Source organism: Octodon degus, unplaced genomic scaffold, assembly GCF_000260255.1.
Source record: "Octodon degus isolate 3935 unplaced genomic scaffold, OctDeg1.0 scaffold00080, whole genome shotgun sequence".
Lineage (NCBI taxonomy): Eukaryota > Metazoa > Chordata > Mammalia > Rodentia > Octodontidae > Octodon > Octodon degus.
Genome location: NW_004524656.1, coordinates 11,685,796 through 11,691,244, shown reverse-complemented (window position 1 = coordinate 11,691,244; position 5,449 = coordinate 11,685,796). Strand labels below are relative to the sequence as shown.

Sequence of the window (5,449 nt, the reverse complement as noted above, 5' to 3'; positions counted from 1 at the left end):
AAAGAAGCCTGAGTCAGGAAGACTGCCACGAGTTCGAGGCCAGCCTGGACTACACAGTGGGGAGAGGGGAAGAGGGGGACTGAAACAGACAGGAAAACAATGTAAATAAACATTCCTCCAATTGCAGTGTCAGCTCAGTATGATACACAGTGAGCTCAAAGCTAGCCTGGGCTATAATAGGGAGACTCTGTCTCAAAAAATAACATAACATAATGTAAAGTAACATAAAGCTTGACATTTAAAAAATAGTCAAAAAGGAAAAGCAAATCAAACCACATCAAGATACTATACTACTTCAAGGGCCGGGGAGATAGCTCAATAGAATAAGCGATTGCCAGGCAAGCACAAAGTCCTGAATTCAATCCCCGGTACCACACACACAAAAAATGTACCACTTCAAACTCCAGAGTATGGCTATCACCAACAAAGCAAAAACAAAATCCCAGTAGATGCTTGGTAAGCATGTACAGAAACTAGACCCACCCTTTAGGCACTGCTCGTGAGAATGTAAAATGATGCAGCTGCCGTGGGAAACAATCTGGCAGTTCTTCAAAAAGTTAAACATAGAATCATCATATGTCTCAGCAATTGCACTTTAGCCAAAAGGTGGAAATAACTCAAAAGCTTATCAGAAGAATGAAAAAAACTGTGCCAGTCACTCCTCTGTACCTAAACACCACTGGTTTCCACACCCTGCAGACACCCAAACCTGATGCTCGAGTCTTCTATGGAGCAGCACTTAGGCATAACCTATGCACACCTTCTGTACACTACAGATCACTACCAGACTTACCATACCTAACACAACGTAAATGTGAAGCAAACAGGGAAGACTAGGTTAGGACATAACAAGTCTAACATTCAGGTGATGGATGCATAGGTATTTTTTCCAACGATATGGAAACCCATGCGTAGGAAGGGCCCCACAGGGTGGAATACTGGTATTAAAATGACATGCTCCAAACTGAGTACAGCTCCAAAGTAGCACACATAGTGAAAGGCACCACGACAAAAGGCCACATACTGCGATTCCACTGATATACCCAAAACAGGTAAATTCAGAGCCAGAAAGCAGACTGGTGTTGCCTGAAGCTGAGGGGAGGGCGCGAAGCAGCTGCGTGATGGGTGTGGACCTTTCTTTTATGACAATAAAGAGGTTTTAAAACTAGAGAGATGGTGGCTGTGCAATATTGTGAATATATTAATTTCTACTGAATTTGTGCAGTTCAAAATACTTCATTTTGTGCTGTATGACTCTTGCCATAATGGGAAAAAAATCAGTAGCACAGTGCCCGCACATCCCTGCCCACAAGGAGGAAACAGCCTGAGCAAAGCAAGGGCGTGGCAGGAAGACAGGGAAAGAGCGCGCTTTGGTCCTTCCTAGATGTACAGAGGGCCAGGAGACAGCTCAGGGGCCTCCGTGCCTGCTTGGCCAGCACGAGGTCCTGAATTCAACCCCTAGTACCATAAAAGAAAAAAGAAAGTGCACTGACTACCAGTCACCACGTGGTGTGCTGCAGACATTCTAGCTTTCTTTTACGTACAAGGCCAGATGACGGCAACTGCAGTGCACGGCCCGACGCCGGCGCACATCGGTCTCCTGGCAAGCGTCAACTTTGCTGAGCATCAGTTTCCACATGCGGAAGGTGAACTATGCCGTCTCTGAGGGCACCAGCACAGTTACCAAATAAAGCAGCAATGCACACAGGTGCTATTACTGAACTGGAAAGTGCAATAAAATGTAAACTATGACGACCTGCCTGTCCAAATAAAATAAGCTAGAGATCTGTAAAAATATTGATAACCTAGATGAAAAATCCCACATTATAATTTTGGTTGTGCTACTTCCTGGTCACACTACAATTTGTTTCACAGAGTTGCCATGAGGGCCTGGTGAGAATATAAATCTAAGCATTTCACAACTAGGCAGCAGCCAGGAAGTCTGGTTCCAGAAAAGCTTATACTGCAGCGAGAGCAACATGTTCAGGACACCAGACCTTTAAATTACACTGTTGCCTGCCAGCCTCATTTTCATCTGAATATGGGGGCCAAGACTTGGATTAAAGCGTCACATGAAGCCAGGCACGGTGGCACACACCTGTAATCCAGGCACCCAAGAGGCTGAGGCAGAAAGATAGCTATGAGTTCGAGGCCAGCCTGGGCTACACAGTGAATTCAAGGCCAGCGTGAGCTACAAAGCAAGACCCTGTTTCAAAACAATAACTAAGTCATATGAACAAATTTTTAAAATCTCAAGAAGCCTTTGTAAACCGTACTAACGTCAGTTCCCTAATCTGTAATGGGATGAACCACACCTTGCAGGACGCCGCCATATGGATAAGGCTTGGGCTCAGCCCACAGAAGCACAGGGAGGCAGCAGAACTGCCCGAACTAGGGCCCAGGGAGAAGTCTTCAGGTCCTACCAGGTGTGCCCTTAAAGGGGACTTGGGACCCTGAGCCCAAGCTCAAGGGCCCAGGCAAGAGGTCAGCCAGCTACAGCCGTGCACAGCACCACGCGGACACCGACAGAAGGCAGGAACCAAGGCTGCGCCAGACTGCCACCAGCGCAAGTCAACCCCCAAATCCATCGCCACACTTCTGTAGGAGAAAGCGAGGACGGATCAGCTGCTAGGTGTGTAATTACTTGTTTCTGGGACAGTCTCTCACTGTGTAGCCCAGGCTGGCCTTGAATTTACAGCCATCTTCCTGCTCAGCCTCCTGAATGCTGGGACCACAGATCTACGCCACCATTTCCAGTTTGTTATTTATTTATTTTGCGGAACTGGGGGTTGAACTCAGGCTGTTGCGCTTGCCAGGCAAATGCTTATTCTACTGAGCTATCTCCCCAGCCCTATTTATTTTTAAAGTTATAAAATGATGTAGCTAATTCAGACTTGAGGCCCTAATGTGGTACTTCTGTGAGGTGACTATGGCAGATAATTTTTAAATACATTTTGGGGATTTTCAGCTCGGCATGCTGGCATATGTCTATAATCTCAGCATTCAGGGGGCTATGCCCACAGGATCACTGTGAGTCCAGAGCTGCCCTATGGCACACGGTGAGTTCAAGGCCTGCCTAAACTACATAGCAAAACTGTCTCAAAATAAACAAACAAACAAAAATACACCCTGGTAATCTTTAGGAAAAAGCAGAATAATGGATAAGAATGATCAAATCAAATTCCAAAGCAAAAAAAAAATTTCCAAAGCAAGTGTCAACAAAAAATGGTAACAAGCGATCACACATTTTTAAAAAACATACAATTATAACAAATAAGTAAATAAAAGAATGAGACTTTAAGTGGGTCCTTGAATAACCAAGGGAGAATGGGTAAAAGAATTACTATTGAAAGGCCACTGACTTGATTAATGTGGTCAGTCACTGGTCACCTCCGAGAGATGTGCTTCATTTAACAAATTCTCATTAAAATCTCTCTCTCTTTTTTTCCCAGTACCAGGAATCAAACTGCAGGCCTTGCACATGCCAGGTAGGTACTTCTGCTTAGCTATCTCCCTGGCCCACTAAAAACTTTTTGGATCTAAGATGAATACGCAATTCTCAGATGGAAAAAATACAAACTGCAAATAAATATACGTAAAAATGTTCAAAAATCAGTGCTCATTCGAGACATGCAAACTAAAACAATTCTGAGATTCCATCTCACCCCAGATAAAAGGGTTACCTTCAAGAAATCAGGGGCCGGGGAGATGGCTCAGTGGAATACGCACTTCCCTGGCAAGGGTAAGGGCCTGAGTTCAATCCCTGGTTCCACCAGGAAAAAAAAATTTAAAAAAAAAAAAAAAAAATCAACCAATTAAAGCAGTTTCAGTTACAGAGAGAGAGACAGAGACAGACAGACAGACAGACAGACAGACAGACAGACAGACAGAAATCAAGCAATAACAAACGCTGGCAGAGCTATGAGGGGAAAGGAACCCTTTTCCACTGTTGGTTCCTCAAACAGCTAGGACTAGGAGTCCCATTTGACACAGCCATTCCCTTCCTGGGTATCTTCCCAAAAGAATTAAAAGCATCACAGCACAGCCATACATGCACCCCTGTAGCACAGATTATAACAGCCAAATCAAGGACACCAAGTGTCCCTTCATCAACTGGTGAATGGATAAAGAAGCATACGCTCAAGACATTGCTAGGGGCTGGGAAGACAGCTCAGTAGAGCAAGCGCTTGCCTGGCAAGTGCAAGGGCCTGAGTTCAATCCCCAGTTCCACAAAAAAAAAAAAAAAAAAAAAGACGTTGCTAGGAAAATGGATGGGCCTGGGGACCATACTTGTTAAGTGAAATAAATCCCACGCATGTGAATACCTCATTGTTTTTCTGGTGTGAGAAACCAGTAAGTGTAAACAACAGGCATTGTGAAATAGGGGGAAAATGCTCAAGAGAGGTGAACCAGGGAGCTGGAAAGGGGTAAGGACAGAAGGGGGGAAAGGAGAATGAGGAAACAGAGCTTTGTAAATGGGGAGGGCAGGGAGTTGAAAGGAAGACAGGAAAATGGGGGGGTGGAAAGCTATGTTAAGTACAGCTACAAACTATGACGAATGTGATCACTGTACATATCTAAAATGTATCTATAAAATTTAATTAAAAATAAAAATAAAATCTCATTTGGGGAAGTCTTTTTTTTTTTATACAGGATCTAGGTAGGCAGCTAGGACTTGTGATCCTCCTGTCTCAGCCTCCCCAGCACTGGAACTACAACAGGCATTTGCCACCACACCCGGTTTTGCAAATCCATAGGGCGTGCCTGGGGTTCCAGGGCCAGCATGGCATGAGGTGCAGGGTCATTTTGGTAATCATGAAGATGCTGATTACATAAAACCAGTGATGGCCCTACAACATAGCCTGCCCATCAGCCTCACTGCTGGCCCATGGGCAATGAGCCCCCTTCCGGCTGGAGCCGGGCGCGATCTCCACAGCCTTATCTACGTGAAGCTTAGCAAAAGCTGTTGTTGGAGCTTCAGTCTCTGCTGAAACCTAGGAACCAACGCTAGCAGCTAAAAGTTAGCCCTATGCAGATCTGTATTTTCCAAATGGTCTATGTAATGCTTGAATTATAGTCACTGAAAATGTTTCAGAAGAAATGGGGAGGGTTAGAAATTTTGTTCCACAGATAAAATACTGTGACAGGCAGTAAACAAGACAACAGTTGGACAAGAAAGAAAAGAATTTTGTTGTCACTGATATTGTGTTTCAGGACTGGGCACAGGATAGGAATTCTAGCCATCAGCCTCTCAAATTGAATGGGCAAGTGAACCATCTAGGGATCTTGACCCAAAGGCAGAATCTGATTCCACAGTGCCAGGCGGACATCGACAACTTCGTCCACACTTCCGCAGTGTGCGGATGTGCAGTACCTGCTGGCCTCCTCGTGCCAGGCAGACATCGACGCCTTCGTCCACGCTTCCGCAGTGTGCGGATGTGCAGCACCC

The 5,449-nt window shown here is 45.1% G+C and overlaps 1 protein-coding gene across 1 annotated transcript in view; it reads right to left on the bottom strand.

The window, feature by feature from the left end:
* Positions 1-3,702, bottom strand: part of Usp28 (ubiquitin specific peptidase 28) — a 68,068-nt gene extending 64,366 nt beyond the window's left edge. Inside the window, exon 1 of the mRNA XM_023721090.1 lies at positions 3,684-3,702. The gene's annotated coding sequence lies outside the window, so the exon portion shown is untranslated. The remainder of the gene's footprint in view (positions 1-3,683) is intronic.
* Positions 3,703-5,449: the final 1,747 nt, after the last annotated feature.